The 13,435-nt window shown below is 35.9% G+C and overlaps 1 protein-coding gene across 2 annotated transcripts in view; it reads left to right on the top strand.

Annotated features, from left to right (window-relative positions):
* The first annotated feature begins 916 nt into the window (after positions 1-916).
* The window catches only part of LOC118277740 (uncharacterized), a 138,039-nt gene continuing 125,520 nt past the window's right edge, over positions 917-13,435 (top strand). For both annotated transcript variants that reach the window (XM_050696141.1, XM_050696142.1), the window contains exon 1: positions 917-1,237. The gene's annotated coding sequence lies outside the window, so the exon portion shown is untranslated. The remainder of the gene's footprint in view (positions 1,238-13,435) is intronic.

Raw genomic sequence — 13,435 nt, 5'->3', positions numbered from 1 at the left:
GCGCAACGGGTAGCGGGTTCGATTCCCGCACGGAGCAACTCTTTGTGTGATCCACAAATTGTTGTTTCGGGTCTGGGTGTCATGTGTATGTGAACTTGTATGTTTGTAAACGCACCCACGACACAGGAGAAAATCCTAGTGTGGGGCAACGTTTAATTTAAAAAAAAAAAAAAAAAACCTGGTTGACAAAGTTGACAAGTTGAACGACAGATGACATTTACGTATGAGTAGTAATGTCACAATCTTGGTCACAATTTAGTATCATACGCATTTTGATAATAGATTGAATGGTAATAAACGTAATTTTTTCAAAAAAATTAAGCGTTCATACTAATGTAAAATATTTAAATTATTTTATTGTATCAAAAGAATATTGTTGTTAGCTGTATGGTTTGATTTCATAGTCAGAAAAAACAAAAAAGTCTATTGTCTGTGGATTACTTAGAGTTGCCACAATTTTTAATTTACCGAAATGTAGGGAGTTATATTGTTCGCAATTTAAAGTACTACTATCATTCAACTACATACAAAGGCAGTTTCTAATTATGTGCTTTGACGAAAAATAAAGCGTCTCCGAACGTGCTGACGAAAAGTCATAAAAGGAGGGATAAAAAACATGTTGGGACTGTCTTAAGATAATAGTATGCAATATGCATTAACTTTACAACAGTCAATAAATTGTAATTTTTATGTAAATATTTTTCATTATGTTCATTCTGATCAAGATTTATATTCGAATAAATTCAAGTCAATGTTGTACTTCTTTTGTTTTTCAAAATTAAATCACTAATCTAAAGGATTTATTTAAAATTTATTGTTAATTTAAGCATAGACCATTCGACAAAAAGTTTTATTTAACTATCAACTTGGGTTTATTTAATAATATTAAAGTTAGGAAAGTTTTGTTAAAACCTAGCAACATTTCTCCCTGCTCATACGAACGCAAGATGGCTGCCAATTTATGTGAACGCAAGGACAAGTAGAAAAGTGATATCCGTTTGTGATATTTCGTTTATATTTGTGATAATAACATTATAAATATTATCATTGTTTTGTGTATGTGCTTGGAAGAAGTTTTGTGCAATATATTATGAGTTATTAATGTTTTAAAAGTAGTTTGTGTAATCTTACGTTTGATGGTACAAAATGTTCCTTGTTGAATTGTGATTATTTATGCAGTGATACAAGTTTTTGGATCGCTATGACGCTTGTTGTTGGATGATATCAGTGTTATCATGTAAGTGTGTAATTTTTAAGTATATATTATTTTATTTCGCTTAGTATAAATGAGTTGAAAAATTTCGTCAGTGTTGTAACCTATTTGCCTATATAGGGTTTTCAGTGGCGTGGCTGTCGAACGGACCGGCGGCTAGCCGGTGCTTCGTCTGCCAGCTGTTAAGTTCTCACGTAAATAACGCTTTGATTTCCTCCACACGTCGGATTTTTACCGTTGAAACCGAAACATGCAATGAAATTAATGTTATTGTGTTAGTTAGTCATGTAACAGATGTTTTACTAATGATATGCCGAGGTAGACCCTCCGTGTACGTTGAAAATGTTCACTACATTATCCTCAGTCGTTATCTGGCATGTACATTTTTATGTTCATGTAAAAACAATTATTTTTTCTGCTCGATTGACACGAACGCGCGATGATTTCATGTTTATGTATGGAATCTTCATACCTATTTACGATGTCTGAAGATGTCTAAACAAGCTTAGCTCATATTGCTTCGAAATGCCTTGGTAATACGTCATTATGTTTAGGAGATAATGAGGAACAAACAAATAAGTAAGTAGGGCACACATTGGTCCTTTGTTTTAAACTTTCACTATAGGTATTCATATGATAATTATAATGTAGTCAAGTCTAATAATATTGTTGTTCTAACTGTTCGTTTCAATGGAACATAAATTCAATTTAATTTCTATATATTACCAATATGTTTTACCTTATATGATACAAGTAATATTATACATACATAACCATATTTGTTGCCGACCACTAAATATAACTATTAATTGTTCAAAATTATTATAACCTATGTCTCATTTATGTTAGTAAAACAATCAATTTCATACATAACTATGTTTGTGTTCCAATAATACCTACCTATAAATATCTAGAACTGATAATACCACACCTTTTTATTCCGGAAAGTGTAAACCCATGTACAAATCAACACCAATCTTTCACCTATTATGCCCAAATCCATAACATTATTGGTGTAAATACATTTGAAATTGGCAATGATCCTATGTCCATACATTGGGCATTTCAGAATCCATACTACATCAATCGAATATCATATTAATCACTCTCTTAATGTCCCATCAACTTAAATACTCATTTTATTAATTAACCTTTTAAACAACACCTAATTTCCATTTAAGAAAGATGAATATAATTTAAATATATTTTAAATAAGTTGCATAGCTACATAAATAATATTACTTATGTAAATTGTAATTTATAATTTAATATTTGCATCAAATGCTATACAAGACATATTGAATGTTTTTCTTTTATTTTTAATACTCGAAACTCTGGAATAATACAGCTTTTTATTGTAGTTTTTTATATATCAAAAGAAATATGCAAATTATTTTAACTTCATAACTAAAAACTAGAAAAAATTCAACAATGTAATAAGCAAATAACCATTCTTGCCATTCTTTGACTTTTTGTTTATTTGTCCATTATCTTCGTCTTATTGTTTATACCTGTACCTTAATAGGTGCCTATATGGTATTTAAACATACAAATATGCAATCCTGCAGTCCTGCAAGACAATCAGTTTCTATGTCACTTGATTGTCACAATCTGAATTGATAATAATCAATAGGATCAGATTCAGATTTCAGTCATGAATGTCTGGCACTGGTAAAGGCCTCCCTTCCATCCTTCTACTTCTCTCTGTGCAAGGCTTTTTGCGGCCAATCCTTGTCATAGATGTCGAGTTCGCCCGCCCGCTATCTCTTGGGCTTCAGGATAGGATCAGACATTCTCAAAATGGTCTAATGGCAACCACTCTGCTTCTACAGTCGCGTGATTGCAATCGCGACTACCGATCACGAGGTTTCAGATTCGATCAGCTATTGTGGGTTAAATTCGTCCCCAATAATAATAATACCTTTAAAACTAGTGAAAGCTGGCCATATTGTACGTACGCTCTGCCTACCCGTTCAGAGAACAACAGGCGTGATATCCACATTGCCTATAATGCGTAGGACATAAAACGAAATATTTAAAATCTAGAAGATCTAAAACCTCACCATTAACTCCTCTAATAGCCCTAAAATTATACCTACTTTACGCTACACAATATTTATATTACCACCTAAAGAAAAACGTATTTTTTACGATAACGACACGAAATTTTATCATTTATGAAGTTGGGCTTATAGACTATACGCGTTCCCGACACACGACGTCATAGAAACATAATTCACTGTATAACTTTATTTTCATTATTCTCATATTTCGATTTACGAGGACGACAGTTGACGATTATGGCAGCGGAACAAGTAACACAACACCTATGTACGTATACATACATAGGCGATGTACATAGTAGAAGTTTCTATTCACACGTCTTAAGTAAACTTGAAAAAACAACCTTAATGTTAACTGAGCAATCTTAACATCCATACGAAGAATATTAGACGTTTTTTCTGTGTTAAAATACGTAAGGCACGTATGTCTACGCACTGGTTATGGCAACAGCAAAAAAAAAAACTGTGCGCACTCTACCTGGCATGGCAATTGGTCACCACCGAATAAGGACATCTGCATTATTAGAAAACAAGGCAGGTGCGTTACCTACTGTCCTTTCAGATTAGATAAAATCCGCGCTAATAAAAAAAATCGTCATGTTTCTATAAAAACAGAAACATTAACTACTAATGCAGTTTGAACTACACAGGTAGTTGCTATATTAGTCAGCCAATCCGTAACATGATATTTTGAAGTTGATTAAGCGATAGCTGATTAGAAACATGATCTCGTTTTCAGTATAACGTGCATGTGCCCGTTCACTCGAATAGATATTCGTACGACAGTCGCAATGCACGCGTCACGCGGTCGCACGTACTCCCCAGCCACGAACGTTTATACATACACGTATTGTATTTACATAGGTATATCGGTGTCGTGATCATAATGTTTTCAAACAATAAATTATTTAAATAACGATATGGAAAACAAACACCCTGTCACTACATAAGCGGTTGTAAACAGTTTGACGGTTGCGTGCCGTGAAACATTATTTTTATTAGTTAAATGTTCCGAACTAAAACATAAACTAAAGTTACAAATATTCTAGTTATTTGTCTTCGTATTCGTATTTGAAACGTTAACGCAAAGCTTGTATTGTTGTTAAGTAAATAAAGATGGGCTTTATCCAACCGTTGCTCAGTAAATATTTAGCCAATTACATTTAGAGAATATTGAATTCTTCTTCAACAAAATAAAGACGCATTTACCGTGCTCGTGCTTGAGACATGGTATTCTTTTTGCAAAGAGCGGACCTCGCGAACTCGCCTGTTACTTTTGTAAATATTCGCGTTCGTTTCTGTGATAACTGGGCAATCAGAAACTCCATCGAGTAACTCCAATGATTCGATAACATGAGTTAAAAAGTATGTAATTCGGCTGCGCGGGCTCAGTGCCGCCTTTAACATTATCAGGTAAAAGTTACGATGGTATTGCAGATAATTTGGTGCAAGGTTCATTGACTTTACACCCTACCGTTCGACGAATCCAGCCAGGGTTCGCTCCTTTTAAAAGAACTGGTCGTGTGATCATTAGCACGCATAGGACCGGTTCCTCCATCCATCATGTTATGGCGAGCTACTGCTTTTGTAAATGGTCACTGCCTGCCTCTGTAACCCTAGAGAGCCACGTTTTCGCAGTGATTTTATCATCAGAAATTGCACACGTGATTCGTTTTGTGAAAATGGGGTTTTTGCCCGCATATCCAATTCGTTGCACTTTTTGTGACTCACGTACGGTTGCAAGCTTTGCTACAGGCAACACGCACCGTTTGATACATGTTTGATGTAACTTTATACGCCTAAAATAAGGGGGTGGTTTAAGCTGCCACGTCGCAGTAGATGTCGTTGACACGAAGGAATTTCATTGTAATGGCGAGTGGAATTCGCAGTGTCAACACCGTGTATGTAGGTGTTTTGATTGAGTCATTAAAAATATTGAGTCAATATACTTTGTAGTTATCATGGGCCCGTGAATCATATATAGATTTACGATGAGTTCGGTGTTGTATGTATAATTGTATCGACCAGTTACTTATAACACCGTACTGGAATACATTCATCAATTCATTATAGTGAGAGATATGAAAGAAACTCTAAAGGTAATATTTTATGTGTAGTAGTAAAAAATATCTAGGTAATAATGTTCACTAGCTAACATATTTTCAGTTTCTAATAACGCCCACACTCTCCCTTAGTTAATTAGAATCATTAAAAGCAGCTTGTCATCATCCTTAATTCTTCAGTCTGCAACGAAAAGGTTTCCTATCTTCTTAAAATAAGTAAATTAACAAAATTGCAAGTCGTAAATTCGCAATCCATCACACGACAGCATGTCACATAATTTTTTTACTTTTCATTCACCAAACTTTTTACTTAACTGACTACATAAGTTAAGTACTTCGTCCGCGATATTTTCTCTGCGTGTCATGTAATTTTTAATTACTTACATAAAAGTCTGCTGGACAACCGTGACCGGTTCGTTTTTATAATGTAGCGATATCAATATTAATTTATTATATTGAAAGGATGCGTTCTTTCCTTTGCCGTCGCTGACCATTACGATGAGTCTTAAAATACCTCGGTAGCTATTACAACATTAAAAATAATAACGATTATGATGGCGCAGCAGTTTAATAGTATAAATAATGTTATTATTGATATTACCTAGCTGGGTAAACACACCTGCACGCTGCACCTGGCTTATTATATCGCCATTGATCGAGGGGGTTTTAGTGGAAACGATCGAAAGCCTTTTAAAACGTTTTAAATTTTCGATTTCGATACGGTTTCACGGAAATCTATAGTGTTTTTTGCTTATAATCCATTAACCAATTTAAAAGGTGTTATTTTAAAGTGGGGATTTCTGATATTAAATAATAATTGAGTATTCGTTATCAATTTGAAATATTTACCTACCTATATGTATATTGTACAGTATGTAGATAACGCTATAACCGGGTTGATTGACGAAAATGTAAATTTCATTTCGATAATTATGACAATCGTGATTAAGCCCTTGTTAAGCCGGCGTTAATTATGTATTTAAATGATCATGTAATCTGAAAATTATTTGATAAAATTAATGGACATAATTTTTTGCCGATTTATATCTAAGTACGACTTACCTATCATAAACCCTCTTTCATTTCCTTAGTTCTAGATTACTAGTATTAGTAGTTCCACACCATCCAGTACCTATCAATGTATTCTTTGATCAGCGATCTATCCACGCCTTCAGCACCATCACACAATTTCTTAGACACATGATTTTCTTACCTTTTCATTACGTGTCCATGTGGGTCAGAGCCCATTCGTCCCCTAAGATTCGCACCCTGTGCCCACTCGTCCCCTGCAACTTTTGAGGGGCCCATTCGTCCCCTGAAGTATATTTATTTTTTCTGGAGAGTAAGTAAGTACTTACTCTCCAGAAAAAATAGGTGTTTAAAATTGGTAAGTACTAATTTTAACCACAGTGGTCACGTGCTGCCGTGCAACTTGCAAAGCAAGGCTCATGGGAAACACACGTCTCCGTAAGGAAGTGCCGTAACAGGCGTTGCACCGTCTGGCTCCGGAGCAGGTCTATTAAGAGGACCCGGTGTCCCTTATAGGTGTTGAGGGTGGCCACCGGGGTGGTTTTAGTGAGGTAAAAATCCCACACTTCCTAGTCTTTTATCCCCAAAAAGCTAGGCGCCTTTTGAAGGTTTCCCCCCGTCACCAAAAAAAAGGTTATATATTATTATCATGACGGATTATCATAGCTCTTTTTTTAATAATCTGTTATGATTTATTAAATTAATTCCATTAATAAACTGTACACAAGTGTACTATGTTAACCGTTTCTTATGTAAAATATAGCTAATTTTATCTCAGGGTACCAATAGGCACTTGAATAGGTGCCGAATCTTTAACTTATATTGTATATGTATTAGAGGGGACGAATGGGTACCTTAAAAATAATATTTTTAATTAAAATATTAATTGGTCCCCTACCAGGAGACCAATGGGCACCTATATAGGGGCCGAATCTACAACTTTTATGCTGGGGGACGAATTTTAGGGGACGAATGGGCTCTGACCCGTCCATGTCAATAGAAACTATTGCAACTTCTTTATTAACCGAGGCCCTACTTTCAAACTTCATCTCACGTAGGTACCCACACATTTTATATTTTATCCTTTTTTAGTTAATACAATATCTTCCCTGTAACATAATCTATTGACTTAAACCTAGAGACGTGTTTTTATCACGTTACGAGAGAAGAAAACATAAGCAGGTTGGTTCCTAACTCATTATGACAAGGATTAGCGTCGGGCCGTGTCGCTTACCTGTTATGTAGATCGTACATGTACATTGTACAGCTATGTACTGTTAAGTCCAATACAATAGGTATTTCTTACGGATATATCACACCCACACCCACGGTGTTGTCCGCGGGGATTAGAGTTTATCTTACACAAACATCGCTTATTCCAAATTGGTACTTATAATCTTCCTGTTTGTGTGTAGCGTTTGTATGTTAGGCGAATTTATAGTCCTTAATCAACCGATTCGTAATATATTTCGTCTTTTTTGAGGAGGGAAAAATTATCCAACGACTTCTCCCGCTTTGGGCTGTGTTAGACTCTTACTGACTAAAAACCACCCCGTTCTTACTCCTGCTTTTCTAATCGGAGCCTCGGTAACCCTACTTTGTTTAGGCATTCTTTTCATAATGTTTTCCAAAGGCCTGAATGCCTTTCTAATTAATTATTTTTTCTTTCTTCTTTGAAGATTTAAAAAGAAAGCAGCACTATCTAACGTGGCCTTAACCCAAAATAGTCCTTTTACAAATTAAACCCGAAAGCACTTCGACGGGGTTTGGAAATTCCAGTGAAGTTTGTAGCCTAACACAGAACAATCAAGTGTATGAGCCGCAGGGCTAGCTCTAAACTTTCATTAGCCCCAGCTAACTGACTAATCGAGATAACATGTCGGTACATGCGGGCTTAATTCACTATCTGTTACACGTAAGTAGAGCCTTGTCCAAAATGTCCGAACTCACAATCGATACAACATACGAACATTATTATACGTCTCAGGATAGTTTTAGACTTTTATTTCGTGGCTTTCTAGTTATTAGAAAAGGAATTTATTCCTATTACCTAAAAGTCTAAAATGATAAAGCAAGATTTGATAAGTTTTATAATAAATAGATGGAAACTTGTTCGTTTGTTCAGAATAGTAATTATCTAAATGGTAAAAGGCCCTGATTAATAAATAGTGCATTTTCTATTGAAACTACGGTGACACATTTTAAATGTGACGTACAAAGCTGCGGTTAATCAGTACACTATTCCGATTCGTGCGCTACACTATTCGATTCATGCGTTCAGGTAAATCGCAAAGGAAATGTCTTCTCTGTTCGTTTATATTAAAAAAAAAAAACAACCTGCCATTTAACATTTGCCTATAGTTGGGCCATGCCATTACAAATGTCTGAATTGTCACGTTAAAATACTATGACTATCCCGTACAATTTGCAAAAGTGTGAGCTAGAGATCTGATAAAAATGACAACTTAACTATGACAGTTTGCACGTTTGTAATGGCCTAACCATAGGTACCTAATTATACATACATAGTTTCGATAATCTCATCATTCAAAGTTTTAATTTCGTTCTATGAAATGTTCAGTCGCAGAAAGAGAATTTTGATCTCTTCAAGAATTCTGTCGTAAAATCGTGCTTCATCTCCGTGAATGCGGATTATGCTCTAGATTCTAGATATATTTTATGAGAGTCGTCTATAGCAATCAATCAAAATGGTTGGATACGTCGCACACGACTTCTTAGGATATTTGCTCTTTAAAAATTACGTTTTAGGTACTTCATATTAGATTGGTTTGGTACTCTAGAAATATTACATTACTTACGGCTTATGTTCATATAGCACTTAAATCTCGTGTAGGTACGCTAAAAATAGGTTTTTGTTATGTTGTCGCCATTACTCGCCCATTTTCTATCATATTTTTTTATGTTTTTATAACTGATCTGCGAAGTCTGTAGGAGATTAAGTCTCTTTGAAAAAGTAACGTTGAAAAAATAAAATGTTTACTTAGTCATAAATGTCTTGATGAAAATACTTAAAGCTTAATGCTTTCGAAAAGGTCACGAACCTCGATGTAAAAGCCTCGCTTTCCATTTATTCTTGCTCCATTAACTTTGAAATATTATCATGTTAAGAATTTATTTACGGTATTTTAAGGAAAAAAATCCACCGAGTAGGCTGACTGGCACAGAGCCTAGCTTTTTATTAGTGCCTCGTGTTTTCCGTACCTTATTTTCTTAATATACAAGCGAGGATAAATGACGTAACTGAATTTGTAAGATATATAACTGTACCTACACATTATGGCTATTTATATTGTGTCACAGTTATGTAGGAGCGATGTCCATAATAAATTGGCGAGTGTGGGCATCAATGACGTAGTATACACATGTGTATCGGACATTACCTATCTCGGCATCAGCCATCTAATACGTCGTATATCTACCTTGTTCTGATATCGGGTGTAATACAGAGAATGGACCGATTCATCAACCGCCCGACACTGACGGATTAGCGGACGAAATCCTTCGTTTGGTTGGGCCATTACACCAGCTGCTGTGAAGTATTGCTTCGGATATTTTAAGTATTTACGTATTTAAGTGGACATATAATGAAATTAGATTAAAATTGTTAGAGTTATTAAACAAGGTGTTGAATATTGATAGAATCGACTCATGATATGTGTAGTCAAATGTAAAACGATAGGAAAATTGTTACTCATAGTTACAGTCATAATAGTGTCCCTCTAACTAGTTTAAGTGCACATTCGTGTAGCATTGTAAGTAGCGAAAGTGATGCATAATTCCAAGCTTCGGAGCCCAACGGCCGGTGAGTGTAAGTATCTAAGTAACCAGTTTGCAACGCAATTCATTGAGTGTGTTGACCGCCATTCATACGCTTACTAGCATGATTTATGAATTAATTCTATTATGCACGATAGCGAGGGCCGGTCGTTGCGAAATGTGAGGGTACAGGTCAACTCGGACGCAGATAGCGTACTGTTTGTACGCGTTTAGCTGGCTATACGCGCGTGGATGTGCTTACCCAATATTTTTGTTGTGATCTAACCCTAGGTCACATTTCACGGATTCTGCAAGTAACCTTTAGAAAGTTGATATGCATGTATCGTGTGTCATCCTATTCACTATTGGTTAACTACTATCCATTACGATTATTTAATATTCTTTCACATCAGCGTTAAACGGGTATCAAATGTCACAGTTACATGGAGTTATAAATAGCCAATCGGCAATGGAGTGTGTACGCTGCTCCCTGTTGATTTAGCTCTGTACGTCATTTCATTTTAACAGACAACCTATCTTTACACGACTGCCTCGTTTGTCGAGTGTATGGCAATGTATGGCAGTATATGGCAATAGGCTTATACCCCCTATTACCAAACGGGACTTTACACGAATGGTGAAAAATGAGTATACATTGTATAGCGGCATTACGTGTCGTAATGTGCACATTGCAGAGGTGCATCACTGCCTATCCCTTCGGCGATAAAAGGCGCGACGTTGCCTATCTTAACATTGTATTCATATATTTCCTTTTAGACACGATATTTAAATAAAATAAAATGAACCACTCGCGACTCTGATTTAGATAATATTTTTCCACTCTTGTTTAATATTATACATTTTTCTCTCTTTGTTTTATGTAGAGAAAATGAAATACTCGACTCGAGTGTTTTATGTTTCCAGAATTCCACATTACTTATGTACCTAGGTACTTAGCTTCAGGTACTTAAGGTTTCGTTAAACCTTTTTGTGATTTGTTATTCAATGGAAATACCTTAATTGATAGATGCTTTATAAAATACTTCAAATAAGTGGTACCTACATACTTATGTTTACATTGTTTTATTACTCATAGATATATGAAGCTAAAGAGTTTGTTTGTGTTTGTCTGAACGCGGTAATCTCTGAAATTGTTGGTCTGATTTGGATAATTCTTTTTGGTGTTGGATTAGTGCATTTATCGAAGAACACTATAAAATATCACGCTATGATCAATAGGAGCCTAGCGAGAGTAGCTAGTATGTAATGTACTTACATAATTAAATGACAGTTCCTATCAGTAAGTTACTCACTTCAAAAATATAATAAATTGTATGCAAGACAGTAGCGAAACAGCGCAGGATGGCCAGGATGCGCGTGCGCCCCACGTACAACACGATGGAATGTTGATATGACAGACGGATGTAGTTAGAGGCGACGAGAATCTACTAAAAATGACCCATACATCAATTACTTGAACTCAAGGCTTCAAGTACCTATGAATACGAGACGCGAATTACACATGATGACACAAAAACAAATATTTATTAACAAGCTGTTGAAGTGCAATTCGAACTTTGGTACATAAACATTCTTAAAGTTTTCTTATCGAGTGACGTCACTAACATTGACAGTCATCACAGTATGCTTCGCTATGATGCGGCCGCGCACACATCCACATTATCTATTTAGGACAATAGGTTTCCATTGACGTACTGTGCTAGCTAATGTAATTAGGTATATGTATGTATGCCATATTTATAATTCACGTGACTGGATATAGATCGTTTTATGTGTTTTCTGTCCTGTTTGACTTTTACACGCTGAATATTAAGCACTAGTTATTTGATGACGAAGGCCTTTATTGAATTTAAATTGTAGTGCTAGGATCTTAATGTAAATTGCTGAAGTAAATTGAAAATCTCTTATCATAGGACAGATTCTCTTTATTATGTTTGTTGGCTTATTCACATACTTAACTGTTTAACAAGGAACTCTATTAGTTTAAAGCCAGGCTAGAGGCTTATATTCAGTAGCAGCGCGACAGTCGCCGTGTCATGTGTCGCGGAATGTTACCCATGAATATGAGCCTCTAGCCTGGCTTGAAACTAATCAAGTTCCTCGCCAAACAGTAATGTAGTGTGTGTAAAAACTGTTGGATTAGACTGAACAACGCAACGTCAAGAAGACATGCTTACAGTATTCTATGCCACATAATATAGCCCGTGTATCTCATTCAATAACAGTAGTAGAAACTGCTTTAGATTTTAATCTCGGATTGACTTTGATTCCATTTGACCAAGTATGTTCTACCACGCCTTTGACATGTTCATAAATCGAACCATTTGCACCACACCTCCGCTTGTTTTTCGTACCAAACAGATTTACGTTCTAAGAATTGCGTAAAGTGGAGCATCTTAGTAAAATCCTTTTACAGCTAAATCGTTCATATATTATAAAGAATGGTATAAAATGTCTTGTGTTGCTACGCCGCGTTTCAAGCTTTTCCTGTTCTATATTCTGAGCGCAAACGGTTTAACTAATGCCATAACGTAAATCGGATTCAATGAGTACAAACACATGACTTTGGCTTGAAAAAATGCTTTGACAGAATACGTTAAATGCTGGGGAAGCCTTCAAGATATATTGCGAGGTTCCGTAGTTGCACCTTCGTATGTTTTTCTTTGTTTACTGTCTCCAATCATTCTAAGTCTAAGCGTGGGAGAGCCATGCTTCAGCACGAATGGCCCGGCTAGACCAGAGTGATACCCGATTCTCCAACAACCCTTAAATTCATAACCCCCAAAAGGCGGGCAACGCACTTGTAACTCCTCTGGTGTTTCAAGTGTTCATGGGCGGCGGCGATTGCTTACCATCAGGTTGATAAGTCTGTCTAATTACCGGCGTGTTTCGTAAAAAAATCTAGTTAGTTATGTTTTATTAATAATCCCTCTGAACTTAAAAAAGAGTCTTCGATATAGCTGCCATTTTCGTTTATGACGCTACCACTATAATAGGCCAACCCAATTTGAACGTTACACCTTTCCTATATAGTTTTGATGGGTTCGTTATCACAGTAATATAGTTACAAGTATCGCTCGTATCTTATCAGAGAGGCATCTGTCTGCTTCGTGCTCGTCCGCCATCACATATCACGACTTGCGGTCTACATTGTGGAGTTGGGCACGCACGGGTGTTGTGCGCTGGGTTCGGGGCACGTGTGTGTTGTGCAAGCTGGTTGTTTTATTAGCACTTTAATTCTAAGCAGGGTATATTATATTGTAACAAAC

The sequence above is a fragment of the Spodoptera frugiperda genome, chromosome 10, assembly GCF_023101765.2.
Source record: "Spodoptera frugiperda isolate SF20-4 chromosome 10, AGI-APGP_CSIRO_Sfru_2.0, whole genome shotgun sequence".
NCBI classification, from domain to species: domain Eukaryota; kingdom Metazoa; phylum Arthropoda; class Insecta; order Lepidoptera; family Noctuidae; genus Spodoptera; species Spodoptera frugiperda.
This window is presented reverse-complemented; position numbering and strand designations above follow the sequence as displayed.